General features: G+C 41.8%; 1 protein-coding gene and 1 long non-coding RNA gene across 2 annotated transcripts in view; one reads left to right on the forward strand and one right to left on the reverse strand.

Moving 5' to 3' along the window:
• adcy7 (adenylate cyclase 7) overlaps positions 1-25,914 on the forward strand; it is a 267,502-nt gene that overhangs the window by 54,527 nt on the left and 187,061 nt on the right. The window lies entirely within an intron of this gene.
• Positions 1,057-24,653, reverse strand: LOC117524304. The gene is made up of 4 exons (XR_004564748.1): positions 24,643-24,653; positions 12,395-12,397; positions 2,565-2,575; positions 1,057-1,173 (listed from the first exon to the last, which is right to left on the reverse strand). It is a non-coding gene; the product is annotated as an uncharacterized LOC117524304 (long non-coding RNA).

Below are 25,914 nucleotides of genomic sequence, written 5' to 3' on the forward strand. Positions count from 1 at the left end.
CTGCAAATGTGTGGTTACTTTCTCTGTACTTAATGTAATGGACTGAAGGGGAAAAGTATGTGGCATTTGCAAAGGTTTTGGCAGTCTATGAAGACAGTATTCACAGATCCTTTGGAACATATCAGAGCCTCCAAATGTTTCTTGTTATCGGCAAAGAGTTTGAGTGTTATTACTGTCAGTATGTATGGCATTAAATTTGTCTCATTAATACCTGCTAATGCACAGTGGTTAATTTGCTTGGTTTCAATGCAGAAGGTTCCGGGTTCAAATCCCACCCCTGCCACATTTCTCCATGTAATGTGGAGTTGCGGCAGGAAGGGCATCCGGCGTAAAATTGTGCCAATTCAACATGCAGATCCACCTTGGATTTGCTGTGGCGACCCTGAGTTCAAACAAAGGAGCAACCGAAGGGACTTACTTACAATACCTGAGGGGTATCTACAAATATTCCTTGATTAGCACACGTTTTGTGATCCAAAAACACAAATTTCAGATTTGTAACTTGTGTGTTGGTTTTTACAAATAAATGTGTATTTGTAAATATATTTTTTTCATTTGTAAAAACAAAAAGCGATTTGCAAAGCTGAAAATCCTGTTTGTGAAGTGTGATTCAGCATTTGTGGTTCACTGATTACACATATTCATTGCTTTGCTCAGTTACGTATTTTTGAGACATTCTTACCATAGAACACTGCACAGATCCACAAACAAATAGCGCGATTCACGTAAAGCAACACTGTCATCCAGTAGATGTTGTATGCATTGATGTGGCTATAATTTGCACTCTACTTAACTGGACTTTCGCTTTTGTGGTGAAACCATGGCCGAAGAAGGAGAGTAGCTATTCCTTGCCCTACATTAAAATAAAAATAGTATATATATATACCATCTGGCCCAGTGCCAGACAGATTTGCAGAGGGGCCTTGCATTACTCTGAAGGGGGCACTTTTTTTTTTTTTTTACCCCAGAAGTGTAAAGTAGAGCCCTGTGCAGGACTATTTTCTTCATCCCGTAGCTGCTCCTGCCCGCCCCGCTCCTGCTGAATTTTGCCATAATCGAAAATCGGCCGATTTGTAACAGCTGACTGTGCACTGTGATTGCACACAAAGTGTGAATTTTCCCCTAAGGTGTTCCAGGATGAATGAAATTCCTCCAGGGAGGGGCACAGGGCATCTCACCAAAATGAGATGTCCTTTGATCGTCATGTGCAGCCGGCTTCAAGGCCGGAGCTCAGGGGCCGTCAACAGATTACCACGGCAAAAGGAAATGCTTTGATTTAAAACTCAATAATGTCACATTTATGGTTTGAGGTGCCATCAAGTTCACATCACACATCAGTGAGCTCCCTCTTATTGTACTACAGCGATCAGTTGGGAAAAAATGTAATTGTGAAAAATTTTGAAGAATTTTTCATTGTCTGAATTTTCAGTAGCATCGTTATTATGACCTTTTTCCAAACTGAGTGCTGTAGTATAGCCAGCTGGAGACCATAGATGTGTGCAGTGAATTTTGTGTCAATACACCTTATAACAATGACGCTATTGAATATTGAAAAATTCTTTTGACCTAAAAAAAAAAAAAAAAAAATGTGCCCCCTCAGACAGGGCTGGGCTTCGATTCAAATTTCAGTAATCGATTTGATTCAGATTCTTAAGTTTCAGAATCAATTATGCATCAATAATCAATTATCATAATAATAATAATCAGTTATCAATAAATTACATAATTTCAGTTTGATCTGATATCGATTTGGGTTAGAGTTATTAAAATCGTTTTTTGAGCTGTTACCTCATTGTGTAGTTATGCAACATATTAATACTACTTCGCAAAATTTGGCCCTCAAAAGGCCAATAGTGTTTCAGAAATTTTTGGGGGAACAACGGCCCCAGTCTCTCCTGTAGCGCTCGCGGCACGCTGCGTGGCATGCTGCAGGAGAACTTTCAATCAACTTTTCATCATCAGAGAACAACCATCAGCCTCCAAACCAACGGTATGTGCAATTTCCCTCCATGAATTGTAGGTCATTTTGTTATGTGTCGGACGCGGTCGGAGCACCGACCCAGCATTTGACAGGACCCAGCATAAAGGAAACAGAGCACGGTTCAAAGGATAACAGAATTTAATGACATAACAGTGAGTGCTCAATTAATAACCAATAAGTGCGCGGTCTGGCGAGGTGGAAAAACGGCGCGCTCCCAGCAGCACAAACGGTCCGGAGCCAGAACAGTTCGGACCCAAGGACCCCGCCGACACCCCCCAGGTGGCCGCGACCAACCGAGTCTGTGAAAGAAGAAACCATAATGTGAGTCCACCACTCCACACACAGAGAGACCACTCAAAGGTGTACATAATCAGCAAACACTTCCTGGCTTAATCACCAATCAGCTTCCCACCCTGCAGGCATGGAACACCCAGTTCAATTCTCCACTGCAGTGGAAGCTGATTAAACGACTAACATAACAGCTCAATATAATAAGGTGTGAGGGACACCACATCTACTGACTGTACTCATGTTAGTCACAAAACCTAAAGTACCTCAGGAAGTGTGCTGACGAGCATGAGACCTCACCCCCTCCTCTTTCACAGACCATGGCATCAAACCTGGTACGGTCTCTGCGTCCATAATGATGAGATGGTTCTCCAAACGTCAGTCTCACCCGTCTGGTCACAAGGTCGAGTCTCTGGCAAATACACACTGTGTACTCCAGACTTAAATGCAACCATGCCCCAATCCATACAGATGCACCACAGCTGTGAGTCCTGACGAGCTGCACATGACAAGCCTCAGGTGATCAGGGTGAGGTCCTGATAACTCAGCCACACATCAGCCACTCAGTCCTGAACGCATGCCACCTGGAAGGAAAGACAGAAAACAGAAACAAAAGCCAGCCAGGCACCCCAGCCACACAACATCATTTGAGCGTCTTTGTAGTTTTTAGACTCTGTGTTGTGAAGTTGGTCATATTTACGGACTTTTCTGCCAAGTGCCTGTATTTGATCCATGATTGAAATGTACTCGGCATGCGCACTACAAAAGCTTTTAAAATATGACAGAGGAATGAGTGAAACTGTAAAAGTGACCGATCACAGCCCTTTCATTTTGACCAGACTACAGAGAGGGTTCACAGCCATGCAGAGGGCTCTGATCTAAAGCGGTTGTCTTTGGCTCAACACACCCATGGATATCTTTGTGAAACTTAACACCATATTACAGTGCAGGCAAGAAGCAGCATTTTGTTAATAGTTGCGGGTTTTGAATAAAGGCCCCCCTCGTTTAGGCGCCATGTCTGAGCATGGTTTGGAAAAACAACACTCAGGCTTTTAATCAAGGAAATATGGTACCCACTTTCCTCGAATGGCCTAGTGTCAGTGCTGAACTTCATTTCATACTTCTGTTAGTGGGCACTCCCAAACTGCTCTGTCCGGTACATGTGAGGGGTTTTTAATGAAAATGCATTGAATGAATGAATTCTTTAATGTCATTGCACAAAATACAACGAAATTGGAAAGCAATCCTCTTGGTGCTCTAAAATAAATAATTAAAAAAGTACTAAAATATAAGACAATGCAAAGAAAAACCTGCACGTACATCTCCCTTCACTGCCCTCCCCTATCTCCAAAAACCCCACATACATACACAATATTCTCCATACTCAATTAGAATAACAGATGAGGTAGACTGGAAAAAGTGCATAAAGTACATAGGTAGACTGGAAAAAGTGCATAAAGTACATAGGTAGACTGGAAAAAGTGCATAAGTGCACTTTGTGCACATTGTGATGGGACGGGACGTTTTGGCTGATGTGAGCGAAAATCCATCCATCCATTCTCTTCCGCGTCATCCAAGGTCAGGTCGCGGGGGCAGCAGTTCAAGCAAAGCCGCCCAGACCTCCCGATCCGCACACACCTCCCCCAGCTCCTCCGGGGGGACCCCGAAGCGTTCCCAAGCCAGCTGCGAGATGTAGTCCCTCTAGCGTGTCTTGGGTCTTCCCCGGGGCCTCCTCCCGATGGGACGTGCTCAGAACACCTCTCCAGCGAGGCGTCCAAAGGGCATCCGAAAAAGATGCCCGAGCCACCTCAACTGACTCCTTTCGAGAGCCAGCTAAGGTGGCTCTCCTCCTTTCCTGAGCGATCCGTTACACAAAATCTGGTATATACGGTGTTTATTGGGTACATTTTTTGAGACACCCTATAATTTGTGTTTAATTTGCAGAGACCTATTTATTCAGATGTGGCCAACCACAAAAACCTTTTTTGGTTAGAATTATTGGCAACACTGAAATTTAAATGAAAGATATGTTCAGATATGTCCCAGTTTTTTTGAATTTGTAAATTTAAAATGTCCAAGGTTACTGAGCACAGCCTAAAATAAAATGGTTTGATATAGTGAAATAAAATCTATGTATGACGGTAAAATCTGTGTACACGTTAATGGCATGCTCTGATGAATTTTATGGTAAATCATCACTAACAATTTGGTGGAAGGTACTGACCCATCAAGACGCATCGCTTGTTACGAATTGAATCAGGCTGTAAAACTGTGTTTGGTGGAGGAATGGAATGGATCATTTTTACACTGCAGTGGAATTATAATACTTTTTATAGTGAATATATTAAATAATTAAAATTCTAATCAAAGACACATCACTAAACGGCACCACCTAAAGGCATTTTTTTTTGTACCAGGACAAAAATTAATATACAGTGCATCCAGAAAGTATTCACAGTGCTTCACTTTTTCAACATTTTTGTTATGTTACAGCCTTATTCCAAAATGGATGAAATCCATTTTTTCCCCTCAAAATGCTACACACATTACCTCAGAATGACAATGTGAACTTTTTCGATTCTTGCACATTAAGTAAAAAAAACGATCATCCTTGAGATGTTTCTATAGCTTAATTGGAGTCCACCTAGGGTAAATTCAGTTGACTGGACATACTTTGGAAAGGCATACATCTGTCTACATAAAAGGACCCATAGTTGACAGTATATATCAGAGCACAAACCAATCATGAAGTCAAAGGAATTGTCTGTAGACCTCTGATACAGGATTGTCGTGAGGCATAATCTGCGGAAGGGTACAGAAACATTTCTGCTGCTTTGAAGGTCCCAATGAGCACAGTGGCATCCATCATCCATAAAGAAGTAGTTCACATCCACCGGGAATCTAGAGGTGGCTGCCCATCCAGAAAGTATTCACAGCACTTCGCTTTTTCCATATTTTGTTAGGTTACAGCATTATTGCAAAATGGTGTAAATTCATTTTTCCCCCTCAAAGTTCTACTCACAACACCCCATAATGACAACATGAAAGTTTTTTTTTTTTTTTTTTTGCAAATTTATTAAATATAAAAAAGCTAAGAAATCACATGTCCATAAGTATTCACACATGCAGCTGGTCTGCTATGTGTCAGCCTGATCCCGCCAGATCTCAAAACCTAAGGAGTGCAGGATCTGGTTAGTACTTGGATGGGAGACTTCTTTGGAACACCAGCAGCTGTGTGTGTTTCTCCAGGTAACACTGGAGTTGCGTCAGGAAGGGCACCGGGCGTAAAACTTGTGCCAAATACCAGTGCGGATCCGGCTGTATCCGCTGTGGTGACCATGAAGAAAAACTGGAGCAGCCGAATGGACGACAACAATAACATAAGTATTCACACCATTTGCTCAAAACTTTGTTGATGAGGAGTTGATGAGCTTGAAACTTGATTATGTTCCATTGGGATAAAATTTTGAAGCAGAAGCGGCATTGCTATGGTTGTGGCAGAGGAAGCAGTTGAGCGCAGCTTTGCTTTAGTTTTTGAGCAGGTTACCAGGTATGCACTTTATAAGCCATCCAGTTGCCAGGTCTGCACTTTATAAGCTAGCCTGATGGGAGGTGAGCCGGTGTAAGTGGCTACATCCCGTTTTTGCACTTTTTCTGGATCGTGGGGGATTGTAAGAGAACAGTGCCTCGTGGAATAGGGGTGCAAGATTCTTACACGAGTGGCACTCACTGTTGCTGATCTGTGCAAATAAAATGGACTTTATGCATTTATATCAAGGGAGAGTGTTGGAGTCATAATTTTAAAACTTGTAGCATGACTCTGTTGATGGAGCAGCGCTGACTGGTTGCTCACGTCACAGGTGTTGCATATATGAAATTAAGTGAGAAGAAAGGTCTGTCCATATTGAGTAAAATTGTACAAGACATCATTTTCAAAATGTACATAAATTTAATGTAGCAAACAACAAAGTTATATACAACTATTTACATTAAAATGCAGGAAATGCTTTAGGTGTTTTTGTTCAACTATTTACAAAACAATAAGATGCCACACAGATTATTTGTGCCACTCAAAAAACAATTCCTGTCCAACACAAGAGTGTCACTCCAACAGCAGGAATGTCACTCCTCCTGTTGTTCACCTGGAGGCAGTGTTGGCACTTTCGTCTGCCTTTGGTGGCTTTTTTGGCCAGGATCTAAACCAATCAAAATCACCAACTCACATGGGTTTGTGATTGGTTTAGGTCGTGCATTTTTCCACCATTGATAAAGGGGAAGTCGTGTCTTTTTTTTTTTTTTTCTCTTCATGAAAAAGCATCATGTAAATTATTATTCATGATTCAAGTTATAGTAGGCCTATCAACAGAATTTAAAACCTGGTATATAGTTTGAAGTCCACACATTGAAATGGAGACTTAGACTGTGGTGTATTGGATGTTACACCTGCTCAATTCAGTTTTGTGTCTTTGACACAGAGACGCGTCAGACAAGTCCAGAGGGTTAATTTTCCAGCCCTAATGAGTAGTTAGCAAATGCCATTGAAATGTGATTAATATATTGCAGTTAAACAGTGATTTATTTCTTTATCCAAGTATCTGAAAATTGTTCTCACAATATCATAGTGGTGTAATCATGTAACATCTTCTGTGTTAACAAAGCATTTCCTCCAAAATTTGTGTTTGTAAACTGACCATGTTATGATGGTCAAGGAAGCATTAATACAGCTGAAACCCACTATAATATTTGTCCTAAATTAGGGGTCTATACCAGATCACAGTATTATCAAAGTACCGGTATAAGACATTCAGTATGCATACGGTAATCCTGTCCCCATATTTTTGATATGTGCACTGGATGTGACGAGCAGTTAATCCACTGCGTTTGGAGTAGCTCACAGTTGGGAAAACAGTTTAGGTCATCTCTGTCTCTCACAATGCGGTGGTGATGTAAGAAACAAAACAGTATATCTGCGATGAGTTTTAGAGATATATTTGCACTTTTTTTCCCCCAAACCTTGGGTGTGGCATCTGATTGTGTTAACATGGACCAGAGAGCAGCTAATGCTTGAAGTGAGTTGAGGGGGAAAAAACCCCCAAAACGTTTGCTCCCCCACCTCAATACACACAGTCTTTATCTGAGGATGATGAGATAAAAGCACAGATAAAACCTTCTTACCTGTCAATCAGGCAGCACTTTCCACATAAATACACAAGTTCTCATTCATTACTACAAGTCTGCAGTAAGTGCAATTGATGAGCCATATAACTGGATCTGTTTGGTGTTTTAGCTTTAAAATGAGGTCAGTTTGATTTAGGGACGCAGTAGATATGAAATTGATTGAGGATCTTGGGGTTAGGAATCTTATCAAACACACATTTAGGTTGTGATGTCAATTTGGGATAGGATAAAGGGAAAGAAAAAGTGAAAATGTACAATAGATAATTACAACACACATTAAGCAGTGTCATTAAACTATTAAAAAGCTGGGTTACACACCAACTCCATGCACTGAAACTAAAATTTATATAAGCAGTATTAAGCACATAATTGTATTGATATCAATATAGAGCCTTATTCTAAACATACAAGCTAGTAAAGACCAGGGCGTCAGTAGTTCTATGTGATTCAATGGAGCAATGAAATGTTAGTGTTTGAGTGGAGACAAATCTGCCCTTGTAGTTTTGACTTAAAGCAGTGGATATTAATGCTTTCTCCTCCGTATCATTCAATATAGTGTATCTTAATAAAAAAAATTAAATATGGAAGGTGATGAAATCATAGTTGGTGTATGGATTCACATAGGGAATTTTAATCCTCTCATTCTGAAAGCTTTAGTCTAATATCATTGTAATAGATTGGATATTAGATTCGTCAGTATGACAGTTGCTTTCCTGCATTCCAGTAGAAACTTTGCAGGAATTGGGTGTCTGATTTTTCTCAAGCTGTGCTGTCTAGTCATATTCTGTTTCTTGAGTAGGTGGACCTTTGGATCAGATACAGGAATGATCATCTTTCCTTCTATGAATTATTCACACAATATTTTCAGGTGCTTAACAAGAATTTGACTTGCTTATATTGTTAAAAAGGCATGGTGAGAAACCACTGTTTATCTGGATGTTGTGTGACAGATGTAATATCTTATGGCTCCTTAACACATAACACGAAGTTGAGCGATTCAGGCCGAAACAGCCCAAAAATTCCAGAAAACACCCAAAAAATTCCAGCCGCAGTCATGAGGGACAGATGGTCGGACAGCTGTGTACGGATGCCATACGATCCAGCAGTGACTTTTCGTGCACGCGCATGAACACAGTGTGACCACTTGAGAGGTGTGATACCACATCACGCTCACACAGCAGCGGAAGCAATTAAATGTTGCACAAATGTTCATAAATCAAAGAAAGTGTGTATGGACAAAATAATGAGATGGCACAGAACATTATAAGAACAATGAATGTACTGTTTAAATGTAAGACAATCGTGTTACTAGCAATGATGTTTAATTGATGCTTGCTGACTTGACGGTCTGTGTTGGAATTGGGGAAACAAATGGATTTTGTTTTCTGTTTAAAGTATTTAATTCCTGTTATAAAGAACAGACAATACAAGAATCATCATCCTTCTGTTCCTTCTTGTTCATGAACCATGCACATGGAAGTAAACAAGGACTTTATGACCTGACATGAATGAAATGATGTGCTCACATCAGCCAGGCACACGGAAGGTCCGCGAGTCCAGCTGTCTCGGGCCAGTCCATGCCCCGAAGAAAACTGCTTCACGTGGTGGATGTGACATTTGTCTCACTAGCTGGTCGTTCACATGATCAGGTGGATATTTTCACATGGGGCAGCCTGGCTGATGGTGTCTGCAGTGTGCTCTGAGGCGCAGCTGAACGCGTTCCAAAGGTGATATGTTTTTATTTTTCACCATGTCATGAGAGCCGGCCAACACATGTGCATTGTGATGGCTTGTAGAGGGCTGTATGTTCTACATGGGACGATATGTATTCTCCAGCTTTGAGTTGCGATAATACAGCTGTCAGGTGTGACATGATGATTGCCTTGGTGACACACTCTCATGCCATTCTTGTTGTTTGGGGGGCCACGACACACTCATATGCCCAGACCCAGAACACATTGGAGGTATTATATTTCCCAGGTACCTTGGGAATGCCTCGGGACATGGCAAGGGATGGTGAAATGTGGGTTGAGCTGCTTGGTCTGTGGCCACCGAGACATGAACCTGGAAGTGGCAGGAAATGAATGGTGTATGGCCTTTTGGTGTTGTGGAAATTTTTTTCTGGTAACATTAAAAATAGGGTAGATTGGTATGGTGTATTTTTATTTATTAAATTTTAACTTTTTTTTTTTCTTTATTTAGGGTCATTATGAGAATCATACAGTTATGAGTTACATTCATTTTTACATCTGATCCATGCTTTTTTCCGCTTTCTTTCATAAACTGTCACTACACATCATATTACAACTTAAGTTAGAACAGAACGTGGGGTGTTATCATATCCAAATAAAAAGAAAAAGTGCCCTATGTTTTTATTTATTTTAATTAAACATAAGTCGGGCATTTCGGGGAACTCTACGTTATCCTCTTCATCCAAATTTCCTCAAATTCACTGACCTGATACCTCAAAGAAAAGGTAATTCGTTCCATTACATAAATATCCATATGTAATATTATACCGCTCCTGAATAGATGGGGTATCTGGTTTAAGCCATTTCTTTGTAATTGCTTTTCTCGCTGCTGCACTCAGTATTCCAAACAGTTTCTTATTTCTAATATTTGTGGCTTTAGAGTTTAAGAGCCCTCCAAAACGTTCATCCCAGTTGATAGTTTTTTTTTTGTTTTTTTTTTGTAATTCAGAGCAGGGGTCTCAGCAACATATTTTTTTTTCTCAGCATAATGGGATGGAAAAAAAACACCTGAGCCGGGGGTTCGGGGACTGCTTAGGCTTCGACCCTGCTGAAGCTTTTGCTTTATGGGCTTATAAATTGCCTTCTTTGGTGTTCTTTTTTTTTTTTTTTTTTTTACTTCAAAATGTAGAGTAATCAGAAATTAATCTAAAGTAAAGTAAAAAAAAAAAGTAAAGTAAAGTAGGTGATGAATAAATTGTGGATGCGCTGCTTCTAAATCAGAACCAGCGGATCCACAATCAACATAGAGAAATGATCATTTTCCTGTTACACACCCTCAAAAACAATGTAACAGCCCAACTGCAGTGTAATATTTTACTATAACAGCGTAACGGTCCGTTTTCAAGAACCACTAAAGACCATAAAACATCTACAGAAAACCTTGCTTTAGTCGTAGTCTGAGAGGCTTTGACATCGACCGGCTGCCGCCATTTATACAGGTCAGGCGGGTGACATCACTGGTTGGGGGAAGATGAACCTCGTTCTGAGATTCCCTGCCAGAGGCACCAACAAAGAAGTTATATATGACTACTAGAGTACGTGCTCCCAATGCTGCCCGCTAAACTTGAACTTCCCTTCATGGACAGCGACATGACACCTCCAAACCAGGCAAAATATTGACAAAGTTCCTGGATGTTAATGCATTTTCAATGGGGATTTGCGACTGAACTCACTCAGAAAAACACTCGCAAAATAACATGTTAAAATGCCATTCTGACCTGGATATTGAACCAGTAAAATTAATTAACACTAAGTCATGTCAGGAAAGTGTTAAACGTACTCGGACACCCACATATTCTGAAATATTAGTGTTGCGCTGTTAACCTGTGCTACTGGGCTGAATCGAGCTGCTGCTGCTTTCAGCATAGCGCGACTCCTAAAACCATTACAGAACACACACACACACACACACACATACATACATATATATATATATAGTGGTGGGCACAGTTCTGATAACCGATAATTATCGAAGATAATGTTTTCATTATCGGATTATCTTTTCAGATAACTTTAAAAACCTAAATTTTTGTCCGATAATTTTTATACCGTTAACGTGGTAAGCAAAGCTGAACAGCTACAAACATTTATAAAATTTAAAATCAGTTGAGCACCAGCATGTTAAATGTTTTATAGCAGATGTGTAGTTCTACCCTCTGCAAACAGAGGAGAGCTGCTTCTAGAAGAAACCACTCTATTCTCTGCAGTCAAAGGAGAACTGGTCACCAAAAAAACCCCCTCATTTCTTTTAACACCATACTGATATGCGGGCAATATCACCCAAGTCATCCAGAGGCATACATTTTTAACCAAACTAATTTCAGACAAGTTATTTAAATTAATGTCACATCTGAAGTTTTATAAAGTGAAAATATCAGATATATGTTTTAGTTTTAAAGTAATGCACTATTTTTTAAGGTTTTAGTGTGGACATGCTGTGCCAAGTGCATTATGGGTAGGATAGGGTAATCTCAGTACGTTCACGACAGGAGAAATGCATTTCAGACACTCTGATCAGGCTCCACGGACAACAGCATTAAACTCTAGTGCCTAAAACTCTCGTGAATATATTCTGTGGGTTAATAGATGTTGTTATTGTGTTTGCGTTTATTAAATTCCATGCATCTTAAATGTAGCAGACACGGATTATCTGGAATTTTGTTTTGGCAGGTTTTCACGGTCTCTACTACCATCTACTGGCCAGTAGTGTTCATGGCAGTATTCGCCCTGAAGCTGGGCTGATGTTTTCAATCACTGTACTCGATTCCAGCTCAAACTGTACGACAGAACCGCATGGTGTAAAAGTTGAGAGCGCACGATTTATGTTCTCGCACACGTACGTTCAAAAACCACACGCCGTACTCGTGTTTCCAGAAGCAAAACGTAAACAGAAGCTTTTTTTTCACATTTAATTTACATTTCTTATTTTTTACAAAAACTCTCGATGGGAGACATCAAAGTTTAGAAAAAACATTACAAGACAGCTCTGCGGTGTTTGCACAGGCACAGTGCAAGAGGTTGGACGCTTGTAGCGCTTCAAAGGATTCAAGGATTCAAAAGGATTCAAGGATTCAAAAGAATTTTATTGTCATATGCACAAAAGAACATGTTCCCTGCACAATGAAATGTGTCTACTGCATTTAACCCATCCTAATTGCCAATTAGGAGCAGAAGTCGCCATTAGGCGCCCGGGGACCAGCTCCAGATGTACATCCCTGCCTTGGTCAACAGCAGGGCTGAGCAAACCAAGACCGACCCATAACAAATGACACACACAACACACATAGGCCGGCCCGGTACATAAACACATATAAAAAGCACACACGAGGGCAGAAAGAGAAAAAAACCCTCATAGCCGCTGCGTTACACAGCAGCAATGAGGAAAAAAAAACCCCATCAGCACAGAAAAACAATAATCACACAGACAAACAAAGACGCAGGACGACAACCGAGATTTGAAGGTCCAGTTTATCAGAACACTCCAGAGGCAGCCTATTAGGTGCTGTCAACGGCCTTGTCCGACAATCCTGGAAGGGGGAGGGGCTCAGCCCTGAGCAGTCCACTGTCCACAGTCAACGTCAGAGCTGGAGAAGCTGAGGGGAGGGGGATGACCAGGGAGCGAGGCTTAAGTGTTGATCTTCTTGAGTAGGTTTTTTATCACAGCGGCCTTGAAGTGCAGCTGTGTTTGGGGAAGCCAAATGGATATCCAGATTAGCAGACACCTGAAAGATTCCACAGTTCTGAGAACAGAGTGGCTCTCAATACATCTGAATGTAGGATGTGGTCTTTACTGAAGGTCAGAGCGGGTTTCCAGAGCTGCAATCCTGCCCGAGATGTTTTCCAGCGTGCGGTTAACACCCGCCGACTGCGCAGCCACTGCCTTCCCAATCGAATCAATCATGTGGGGCAGCCTGGACGGCCCAATTAATGCTGCCTCCACTTTCTTAATTCTCCGGTAAACCAGCGCCATGCCCGCTCCACACAGCAGAAAGCCGGTCACCACCAAGCCAAATATATACACATCTTCGACGTCCTCCACAGAAAGCGTGTAAAGGCACATGACCTGCCATCTCCTCCACGAGTCCATCACGTAACCCATCACATGCGTCCTGGCAGGACAGGTCGGGTCCTCCGCCCCCGAATGTCTTGTGGAAAAAATAGTGTCAATTGCATTCAGAGACCACTTTAACAGATCCATTTTTGTCATTTTCCAGAAGAGCAAAGCTGCAGCCTCACAGACAACATGCCACAGAAGCAGGAAAGATAAGGAGGGAGGGAGAAGAGAAAAATGCGTCCGTCTCCACCGAGTGCAAGCTGGCAAAAAAAAAAAAAAAAAAGGGTAGGGTATCAGCAGCGGGATACCCTCACGACGGCCGACCAGTATATCAAACAGGTTTGATTTTCATCTGACCATACGATCGCCGATCAGGAGGCGGTCGTGAGATGTTAAACGCAGCTCGTTACTCTATGTATACTAAATGCTGCAGGACGCGCAATTAACCTGAAACTCGGTGCGATCCAAAAAAATCTCGCATGAATGAGAAATCACCTGAAAAAGTGCCAAAACTCAGACAGTGTAAACCTAGCTTAAGTACTGAATGTCTGGCAACAGTAGATCACGGCAGTGTTCTATTTATTTTTGACACCAGTTATATCAGACGGTTATCTAATTACAACTTGGCTTTTTTTTCTTGAAAATGCCTTTTTTTTTTTTTTTTTTTTTTTACAAATAAAAAAATTGAATATTTTACAAAAGCACATTTATCTGTAAACACCAACACACAACACACCTCAAATTAACGTGTTGGTTTACATAATGAATGAGTCAACCAAATCAGTGTTAGCGGAGGCACATCTTACCCAGAATCCTTTGCTATCTGTCTGTGTTGGTTACAAAACTTCAGAATTAGTGCATTATTCAACATTAAAAGATATATGTTATATTTTAACTTTGTACAAATGACAGAATTGACATTAATGGAGTTATTCTATCAGTATTCATTTTATTTATACACCAAACCATAACTCAGCACTGCTTTATTTTCCAAGACCTCCGCCTGACGGACCGTTGTGATTGAGTAGAGAGTTGAGCTTCATGGCTCCTCTCAGCTTGCTTCTTTGCTGGAAGCCATGTACTAAACAAGAGCTTCCAGCAGGGGGCAGGATGTTCAAAGACAGAAGTGCTGACTCATTGTTTGGGTCTGTTGTCGCTTTTGATGCTACCAGAAGCGATCGTGGTGTTAAAACTCAAAGCTTGCTAGTAGTTACAAGTGTACCAGAGACAATACTGGAATTTATTGGTTATCTGTAACTTCTGATACGTTTTTGGGTGGTATCGGTTTAGCTTTATCAAAGATAACTTCTCAGTTATCTGATTATCTGTTATTGAAGTTAATTTTTTGGTTATCTGTGCCCACCACTGTGTGTGTGTGTGTCTGTGTGTGTCTGTGTGTGTGTGTGTATACACACACACACATAATTATCCTTTATTGACCGAGTTTCTTTCATGAAGTCAGTGGCGTGTGTGTGTGTGCACATCTCTGTGTGAGTGGTGCGTGTAAGTGTCGTCCGAGAACACGGACGACACAGGCATGGGCAGGAAACATACACCTGTTTATCAACCAAATGTCACACAGAGTGACAAGAATAACCAAACCCACTTACTTACGGAAGGAAATATTGTCTCCTTTGTTCCTCCATTTGTGGCTTTGCTAACATGTGCAGCTTTCTGGCATATTCCACCTGTTTCTTGACGAGACTAATAGAACGTCAATGAGCGAGCTCAGTAAACTGCACTCGTCCCCAGCAGAGGAGATCCCAACCAGTGACGTCAACCGGAAGTGCCCTCCACTGACTTCACCCAGTGGCGATTGACATGTCAGTTTAGCAGCAAATTTGATTCAAATAATATTGTCTACATTGCGCTCAAACATTCTGCAAGTGTATGAATAACAATTTTTACCAAGGAATGCACAAATTCTCAAAAAGCATTTCTGTTCCCTTTTAAACCCATGACGTCTCTTAACTGTCTGAAAGTCATTCATTGTACCTTGATCAAAAAAGTACAGTATGATGAAAGGCCCTGATGAGCCCATCCCTTATAGCTTACACCGCACCCAAATTGGAACATCCCCAGAGATGTTCTCTTAAATTTCTGTCCATCTGGCTTGGTAGACAGATTTGCACCAACAAGAGAGGATTCTTAGCTGTGCTGCTCTATAATAATCCTTAAGGGTGGGGAGAGCAAGTCAGCTCCTCTTCTTTGTCAATTGAAGAGTTTGAAATTTTATCCTAGGTTTTCTCCCATGCCAAATATATCATGACAATTTATCATTTATCTCATTCATCAGAACTGAATATTGGTATCAAATTCCATCTTATGTTATTTTTATTTTTTATTTAACCTTTATTTATGCAAAATGTATGCAAACTTTTGAACTCCATTGCCAGCTAGTCATGATATTGTTTGGGCATAACTTTTCTGGTGACATCGTGGCTGACCCCGATTACCACTACTGCACATGTGCATCAAGGACAGAAAGGCAGAGAAAGGTACAGTGGTAGCTTTCAGAGAAAAACAAAGCCTAAAACAAAAGTTTATTATTAACCTAGTTGCAGACGATTTTGTTAGTCAATGCAATCATGGTTAGTTGAATATTCGTGGCAGCCCTAGTCACTGATGTACTTTATTGCTAATTGTTAGTGACGGAGAAACCAAAGTGTTTTGAACCACTGAATCAATATGAAGCAATTATGTTTAAATGGTTCAGTGTTTCGAAGCATTTGATACAATTTAATATGGCGACATCTGCTGGCCAATCTTTAACGTACACTCAACAAAAATATAAATGCAACACTTTTGGTTTTGCTCCCATTTTGTGTGAGATGAACTCAAAGATCTAAAACTTTTTCCACATACACAATATCACCATTTCCCTCAAATATTGTTCACAAACCAGTCTAAATCTGATAGTGAGCACTTCTCCTTTGCTGAGATAATCCATCCCACCTCACAGGTGTGCCATATCAAGATGCTGATTAGACACCATGATTAGTGCACAGGTGTGCCTTAGACTGTCCACAATAAAAGGCCACTCTGAAAGGTGCAGTTTTGTTTTATGGGGGGGCGGATACCAGTCATTATCTGGTGTGACCACCATTTGCCTCATGCAGTGCAACACATCTCCTTCGCATAGAGTTGATCAGGTTGTCAATTGTGGCCTGTGGAATGTTGGTCCACTTCTCTTCAATGGCTGTGCGAAGTTGCTGGATATTGGCAGGAACTGGTACACGTTGACGTATACGCCGGTCCAGAGCATCCCAAACATGCTCAATGGGTGACATGTCCGGTGAGTATGCCGGCCATGCAAGAACTGGGACATTTTCAGCTTCCAAGAATTGTGTACAGATCCTTGCAACATGGGGCCGTGCATTATCCTGCTGCAACATGAGGTGATGTTCTTGGATGTATGGCACAACAATGGGCCTCAGGATCTCGTCACGGTATCTCTGTGCATTCAAAATGCCATCAATAAAATACACCTGTGTTCTTCGTCCATAACAGACGCCTGCCCATACCATAACCCCACCGCCACCATGGGCCACTCGATCCACAACATTAACATCAGAAAACCGCTCACCCACACGACGCCACACACGCTGTCTGACATCTGCCCTGAACAGTGTGAACCGGGATTCATCCGTGAAGAGAACACCTCTCCAACGTGCCAAACGCCAGCGAATGTGAGCATTTGCCCACTCAAGTCGGTTACGACGATGAACTGGAGTCAGGTCGAGACCCCTGTGAGGACGACGAGCATGCAGATGAGCTTCCCTGAGACGGTTTCTGACAGTTTGTGCAGAAATTCTTTGGTTTTGCAAACCGATTGTTTCAGCAGCTGTCCGAGTGGCTGGTCTCAGACGATCTTGGAGGTGAACATGCTGGATGTGGAGGTCCTGGGCTGGTGTGGTTACACGTGGTCTGCGGTTGTGAGGCTGGTTGAATGTACTGCCAAATTCTCTGAAACGCCTTTGGAGATGGCTTATGGTAGAGAAATGAACATTCAATACACGAGCAACAGCTCTTGTTGACATTCCTGCTGTCAGCATGCCAATTGCACGCTCCCTCAAATCTTGCGACATCTGTGGCATTGTGCTGTGTGATAAAACTGCACCTTTCAGAGTGGCCTTTTATTGTGGGCAGTCTAAGGCACACCTGTGCACTAATCATGGTGTCTAATCAGCATCTTCATATGGCACACCTGTGAGGTGGGATGGATTATCTCAGCAAAGGAGAAGTGCTCACTATCACAGATTTAGACTGGTTTGTGAACAATATTTGAGGGAAATGGTGATATAGTGTATGTGGAAAAAGTTTTAGATCTTTGAGTTCATCTCATACAAAATGGGAGCAAAACCAAAAGTGTTGCATTTATATTTTTGTTGAGTGTAGCATTTTATATTGTGCCAATATAAAATACCATACATGTCAACCCCTTTGAGGGTCCACCTGTATAACTAAGTGATAAAATCCATAAAATCAACACAAAATCCTTATAACCTCCAAATCACACCAAAATCAGTTTTATTACAGTACACACAATCGCATAGCGGTATTGCATAACTGGTGTTTTGTCCATATATTAATTACTAACACCAGGCATCTCCATGGGCTCTTTTATGGTGGAAGTCTTCCACAGTTAAATCCTCTTGCTCCACAGTAAAATTGCTTGCTGTCAATAAAATCAATGTCTACAAGTACATTGTAGGTATTTTGTACAAACTTGATATATCCGTGAATATAGTGTCACACAGCTGTTTTATTTTTACAGAAACAAGAACTCACAGAGTAACATATCACTGCTCCTAACAATCTTTGGCCCTACCATCTGAGACTGCTCTGCCCTACGATTGGATATTGGAAAACCATGTGATGATGAACCAATTCCGATTGGACGCTCACATTGCGCACGTCATCACACGGCTTCTACGAGGAGTACAAAGATAGTGGATGGCTGGCCGAAAGTCCGTAGTTGACAAAAACAACAGTAAAAAAAAATACATTTACAACAGAAAACCCTGAATATCCATAAGACTTTATTTGTTCGTCCGTATGACTCTGAAACTCGGAAAAATACATATAATTTACGGACAATCCGTATAGGTTGACATGTATGAAAAGCTATATGTAATAGAGATATAAATTGTGAAATGCTTGTGCAACTAACAACTGTTGTGACCATAGTTGTACAAAATGAAGGGGATTTGGGGCTTCAAAGGTTTTCATTTGAAAAAAATATCATTTCATTGGTGTTAAGCTCCTAGTAGAGCCACTGCTCCTTCGCGTTGAAAGGAGCCACCTGAGGTGGTTCGAGCATCTGGTAAGGATGCCCCCTAGGCGCCTCCCTAGGGAGGAGTTCCAGGCATGCTCATCTAGGAGGAGACCCCGGGGAAGATCCAGGACTAGGTGGAGAGGTTATATCTCCACACTGGCCTGGGAACGCCTCAGGATCCCCCAGTCAGAGGTGGTCAATGTGGCCCGTGAAAGGGAAGTCTGGGGTCCCCTGCTAGAGCTGTTGCCCCTGCTACCCGATCCCAGATAAGCAGTTGAAGATGAGTGAGTGGTGTTAGGCTTAAGTCTGTTCCTCTTCTTTGTTATGAGCTCTCCAGTTTTGGAGAAGACCCTCTCACATGGCACAGAAGTTACTGGCATATGAAAATAGATTTTGTCCAGCGTCTAAACACTTGCCTCCATCCTCCCTCTCTCTCCCTGCAATTCACTGCAGAAAATGGCTCTGGGGAGCATTATGGCTAAAACCCTTCAGCTTGTGGGGGCTTTGCATGCTGGTGCAATAAGCTTCATCCCAACCAGGGCCCTCTTGACCCCTGGCCATTTTAAGCATTTTCTTTATTTAGGGAATACTCCTATTGTGTCTGATGATTTGCGGGCGTTTAACCCTCTCAAGGCAGGCGCTGCAGATTTGCAACAGCTAAATATCTGATTTTTCCTGTTACTAAAAATTAATTTGAGGCAGAGAGGGTTAATTGGATGACCGTAAAATGGATTTTACGGTCGCAAATTGAGTTTTGCCGGTAAAAAGGAGTGTTTTTTTTTTTTTTTAACTGCTATTTACGACCGTAATTCATCTTTAACGTCCACAAATTATCAGACACAAGGGGGTTATTCCCATTCTAATCCATTTCCAACGTTTTGCACAGATCCGTGTCCACCACTGAAGGCTACATATTAATCCGCATAATATAGTTCTTGATAGAATCTTGATAACTCTGTTATTTCTAATTATAGGCCCATATCTAAGCTTCGTTTTATTTCAAAGATTTTGGAAAAAGCTGTTCTTGCACAACTACAAGAGTTTTTAGAAACGAACAACATTTTAGACAGTTTTCAGTCAGGTTATAAATTGTTTCACAGCACTGAGTCTGCACTTTTAAAGGTTTTTAATGACCTGTTTTTAATCACTGATTCTGGTGACTCTGCTGTTTTGGTGCTTTTGGACTTGACGGCTGCCTTCGACACAGTCGACCATACAACTCTTTTATCCCTTCTTGAGAACTGTGTGGGTGTCGGGGACAGCCTTGGACTGGTTCCACTCTTACCTTACAGGCCGTTCATTTACTGTCAGGCTGGGGAGTCCACCCCGTCCTCTGTTCCTCTGAACTGTGGAGTCCCCCAGGGTTCTATTCTTGGGCCTGTTCTCTTTACCCTGTACCTTCTCCCTTTAGGTCAGGTGTTTAGAAAACATGGCATGTCTTATCATCTTTATGCAGATGATACTCAAATCTACTTGCCTATTAAGACGAACTCTAGCAGCCCCCTGACACCCTTGCTTGTGTGCCTGGAAGACGTCAAGGCTTGGTTGGCTCAAAATTTTCTTAGCTTAAATGAGAACAAAACCGAGGTGATTGTGTTTGGGCCCAGTGTTGGTTCCACAGCTCGATTAGACCTGGGCCCTCTCAGTCAACACATGAAGCCCACAGCCACCAACCTTGGCGTCATTATGGACTCTGATTTTAAACTGGATAGGCAGGTCAAGGCGGTTGTTAAATCCAGCTTTTATCAGCTTCGTCTTTTAACCAAAATTAAATCAATTTTATGCTTTTCTGACTTGGAGCACGTCATGCATGCTTTTATTTCTTCACGCCTGGACTACTGCAATTCACTTTTTTTTTGGAATTAATCAAAATACACTTCACAGATTGCAGTTAGTCAAGAACGCTGCTGCACGCCTCTAACTGGAGCAAAAACAAAAACATATTACACCATTCTCGCGTCTTTGCACTGGCTCCCTGTTAATTTAGAATTGATTTTTAAATTTTATTATTTGTTTTTAAAGCCTTAACGGACTGGCCCCACAATATATTGTAGACCTCCTCCAAATTTACTCCCCAGTGCACGCTCTGAGGTCTGAGGGCCAGCTCCAGCTTGTGGTGCCGAGGACTAGACTTAAGACCAGGGGGAACAGGGCCTTCTCTGTGGCTGGGCCCAGACTCTGGAACACTCTGCCTCTCCACGTTCGAACAGCCCCCACAGTGGAGTGTTTTAAGTCTCGTCTAAAGACCCACTTTTATTCTCTGGCTTTTAGCTCTGCATGAGTTGTATGGTCCTCTGTTGTCTTTGGCCCAGTGTTTTATTTATTTATTGTTTTATTGTTTTTATGTTTATTTATTAGTATCTGAGTTGGTTTATTGTTTTGTATAGTTTGTATAATTATTTTATGTGCAGCACTTTGGAAACTGTTCTGTTGTTTAAATGTGCTATATAAATAAAGTGGATTTGATTGGATAGTTCGGTAAAAATGTTACGCAGACAAAGGGTGTGGTCAACTCCTCAAAGCTTACCGTGGCAACAGCGTCTTCATGCCACACTGGAAATTCTGTGAGCAGAATCCACATCACTACTTTTGTATGGTATCTTAAATTTATCTATTTTGGTGTTGTTGCTCCTCCAGTTTTTTTCTTCTTCGTGTTTAATGGTGGTTGGCAACCTCTTGTTCTCAGCTGGCAGTGCCATTATTGACATCTGCACAGCAACACGCACAGACGGCGCGGAGTAACACATTAAATGTGACACTGTTTTAATAGTTTGCCATAGTTTGATATTTTATGGTCTGAAATCTCTGTGAGATTTGTGTAAAATGTAATTGTATTAGAATTGTCTTAGACATGCCTGGTGTGTGTGCATGTGTGCACAGTATTCACACACAATGGAGTTGTGACATGTTTTAAAAATAAATGTTTGCATATTGTATGCATTTGGAAACATGCATTGGATGTTGCATTTGCAAAAATTGTTTCTTGGGCAAACACAATGAGCCTTTGTTTTTCTGTTTGAACCTGTCATTTTGTTCTGTTTTTATCACCTCCTTTTCCGTGAATACTTGTCACAGAAAAAGAGTGATGTGTAGACATAATAGGGTTGCGTCTTTCAGTGACTGCGCCACAGGATGCAGTTGACATTTGAGGGTGTGGTGGAGTAGCAGTGTAACAAAAGATGCCCACAGACACACAGGTCAAGTCTGTTATCTGCAGGTCACAGTATTACAGGACTAAAGGGATTTTTCAATCTTCAAAGCCCTTACAGTCCTTGGCCATTCCAGGTGTGGTCTCTATTGTCTGTGTTTTCCAAAGATAACAGTGAATGTGTTTGAGAATGGCCATCATGGAATATGTTCCCTGTAATGCTGGCACTTCATTTCTGTAACATCAAAGGACCATTCTCGTTTGCAGACATACTAATTACAACCTATTTTATATAACATTTGACACTCTGGTCTTCCTTGTTCAGGCTGCCAGTTGTCAGGAACTCGGGGTGATGTGGCACCAAAGGTTGTGGGACCCAAATGCAAAAACTCAGACAATGGAATTGAAATTGAAAGGCTTTATCGGTCAAAAAATGAGCTTGGATTCGGTACACAGTTAAGCAGTCATGGATGCAGAGGTACAGATAGTCGGCAGGCCAGGGCGTCGTCAAAAAGGCAGGCTCAGGTCTTTAACACAAGCAGACAAAGTACGTGGGCAGCAGCAAGACGAGGTCATAAAACAGAGCTGGGTCAGTACACGGCAAAACAAGGCAGAGCTATGAAAAGGCTGGTACGAGGACTGTGAAAATCAACGAACTGGCGGGGCTTGAGTGAAGACAGAGTTTAAATAACCAAAGTGGAAATGAGGAAAGTGAGAACAGGTGTGTTGGAAGAACCAGGAAGAGGGCGTGGCAAACAGAAGAAACAGAAAAGTTCAGGTGGACGTCACTTAGTGCAAAAATACTGAACAGCAAAAACCAAAAGGTAATTCTGATGAAGAAAAAACAGAAATAACAAAATGCAGAGACAAGTGCAATGAGACAGAGATGAAAGAAAACAGAAAAAACAACTAAACATCATGACATGCAAACGGAAAGAAATGACCCCAAAAACTAGTACATGTTAAAGTGGACAGACCAGCCAGAATATAAAAGACTAAGACAAAACTAGACCGGAACTGACCATGGCTAGAGGATAAAAACTAACAAGAGCAAAATGGCAAACAAACCCACAGACGACAGAATAACAGATAATGCCTAAAATGACTAAACAGAAGACTAAGTGATAAACTGAAAACAAAAGCAGAGACAAAAGTAAACTTCACAGAAAAGGCCAGACTAAAGCATAATACAAGAAATTAAATAAACAGAACAAAACCAAGACTGAAGTGAAAACTAAGGTAACAATTAATGAAAAAAATGTGGCAAAACAGCTACTAAGACAAAACTACACAATACATGAATGATGAACAGAAAACAAAACCAATGAAAACATGAACATGGCAGGAATGCAAATACAGATGTACAGAACAAGAAAGCAAAGATCAATGAAAAAGTCATAACAGAAAGCACATCAAGGGCAGGACCATGACACCAGTAAAGTCCAGACGTGTGCCTGTCTGAGTTGAATCTGATTCCATGCTGTGTAAAGTCACATGAAGTTTGTGTTTTTTCCAAATAGATTTTTAGCCTTATTGTAGGTAGTTTGAAAGGTGATTAAGATTGTATTTGGCAAATCATTTTTTGTTGGAACGCTCAGATGGGATTCTGACTGTTTCGTTATGTCTGCGACCTTTTATGTCATGTGAGCTTAGGCTGGGAGATCTGTGATGACTCTCCTCCTGCTGCTCACAGCTGAGTGACAGCATGCTCCCCTTCCACCCTGACACACACAAAAAAGCCCAAACAGACCTGTAAAATGACCTCCAAAAAAGAATGCTCAGATGATGCTTCATGTTTGAAATGCACTGCACGTTGCGTAGAACATGCGAGTGCGTCACGTGCAGGAGTCTCACGTGTATTTGCAAGGCAGCATGTCAGCTGCTGCTTGGTCTCTCCACATCATTTGTCTTTGTTTATTACACAACCCATTTGTGACTTCTGGATGTGACCTTTCGCTGTGCACATTGAATTTGGACATTTTTTTGATGCACATGTATGTATGCATGTTTTTTGTAATGGCTGAAGCTGTCACCTGATAACACACCTTGTCATTTTATAATATATGAATACATACAAACACACTAGCTTTGATTATAATCCATATCCCATGAGGCAGAGCTGTGTAGTTGCAGCATTCAGACACTTGACAGCAGTCATGTGACTGTTTAGACGTGTGTGTTTCATTATGATAGCAACCAATGTCGATTAGACAGCAGATGACTGCAACACAAACACAGAAAGTGGATCTTGTCACTTCCTCTATATAATGTGGGCAGTCAGTTAGGGCTGCCACGATTAGTCGACTAGTCACGATTATGTTGACTATCAAAATAGTCGCGGTCTAGTTAATTTTTTTTAAGCTCTGTTTTTCTCTCAAAACTGCTGCTGTATCTTCAGCTGCCTTTCTGTCCTTGACGCACATGCGGAGTAGTGGCAAGCTGGATCAGCCCCGATGTCACTGGAAAAGTTATGCCCAAACAATATCATGGCTTGCTGGCAATGAAGCTCAGTAGTTTGGGAGCATTTTACCCAAATTAAAGAAAAGAACATGCAATGGAAAATCTGCAAGGCAGAACTTTCCTTCCATGGCAGTACAACGGCGATGCAGGAGCATCTGAGGAGGAAACACATTGTGGCTGATTCTGACGAAGCAAGAATAGTCTTGGTAAGCTAAACGGCTAGTTAGCCACTAACATTAACGTCTGTTGTGAGCTAATTACTTAGCTGTAAACACTAGCATTAATGGTGACGATTTCATTAGCCTTAGCACATATGTGTTTGCTGTAATGTTATAACAGTGATGTCATGTTTGAATAGGAAATGTGATAACGCTAATGCTTTATAACACTACGTTACAGTGCTAAAAATATATTCCTCTTCAATGGATGACTTTGTTACCATGTGTAAGTTGAATGAACTATCATCTTAATTGTCTTTAATTTTAGTTGGGACATGCCTTAAACACTTCAAGCTTGAAGCCAATGATGGTTATATAAGAGCAGCTTATATAACAGTCCCATTAGCCTGGAGGTGATATGCTGTAGTCCTGTGGAGCTTCACACGCAGGCTGTCTGTAATTGCATTCCACAGCTTGGACGTAAACTGCGAGCCGCTGTCAGAAAAGAGGTGAGATGGGGTACCGAATCGGGTGACCCAGGGGTCAGTGACAAGAGGGTTGCCTCACCTGGTGGCGGTGCACGTACTTGAAAAGCATGGGCTGTGGCACTGTGGGCAGGGAGGAATTCCGCAGCAGTGGTGCCGATGAATGTTCGGGCTGTTTCAGCCGTTGTTGCACCCGTCAGTGGAACAGCCGCCTGCAATCGAGGGACCCAGGGACCGATGCCATGAGGGTTGCCTCACTTAGGGGCAGCGCAGGTGTGTGAAAACCCAGGAGGACGGCAAGAGTCCTGCAAGGCCCACACCAATGTATTCAAATCTCCGCTTGGGGACAGGGAAATGAGCCAGGAGAGCTTTGGAGTGGTGATGGATCTTAGAGCGCTGAACCTCACCACAGGAGTCTGCCCAGTCGCTAACGTCCATTTTAAGACGAGGGGTTGCGGCTGTCTTGTGGAGACATCGCAGTGCAGCCTGATACTGCTGTGGCCGCTGTAATCAAACCAACCTCGGCTGTCCATGCAGAGCGAGTACCAATCCAAGCTGCTGCTGGGATTTTCTCCACTCTGTCCACCTGGTTCTTTGAATAAAAACCACCTCACAGAGCTCTGACAGCCTTAAAACAGTCTAAAATGGTTTGATTCATGATGTTTTGCTGTTTAAGTCTAAAACTGAGTCAAAAGCAGGGGAGCGCTCGTGAGCGGCGAGGGGGGCGCTCGTGAGCGGCGACATGTGAAGACGTGTAGTGTAGTTGCTCCACAGGGACGCGGTACTTTTTTTCATTATTATGCTTAAAATCTGACATTTTCACGTCTCCTCTCACCACCCAAGGTAAACAAAAGGACTGGACCCGTGCATAAGAGCTGTTTCACGATGTCTGGCTCAAAAGGCAACAAAAAGTCGTAGTTGGCTAAAGCTGCTGATAGCCATGCTACGTTCCTGGACATGGCTAAGCTAATGGCTGCTATCTCTAGCTCGGAGCAAACAGTGGTGGCTAAAATCGAGACGCTGGAGACAAATGTTGATTCAAAGTGCCAGACACTTAATGATAAGATAAATAAACTCCGTGCCCACTTCAAAGAGCAACTTGAAGAGGTTCGGACTGAGTTTTGTTCCAGGAT

This window comes from Thalassophryne amazonica, chromosome 2, assembly GCF_902500255.1.
Source record: "Thalassophryne amazonica chromosome 2, fThaAma1.1, whole genome shotgun sequence".
Classification (NCBI taxonomy): Eukaryota; Metazoa; Chordata; class Actinopteri; order Batrachoidiformes; family Batrachoididae; genus Thalassophryne; species Thalassophryne amazonica.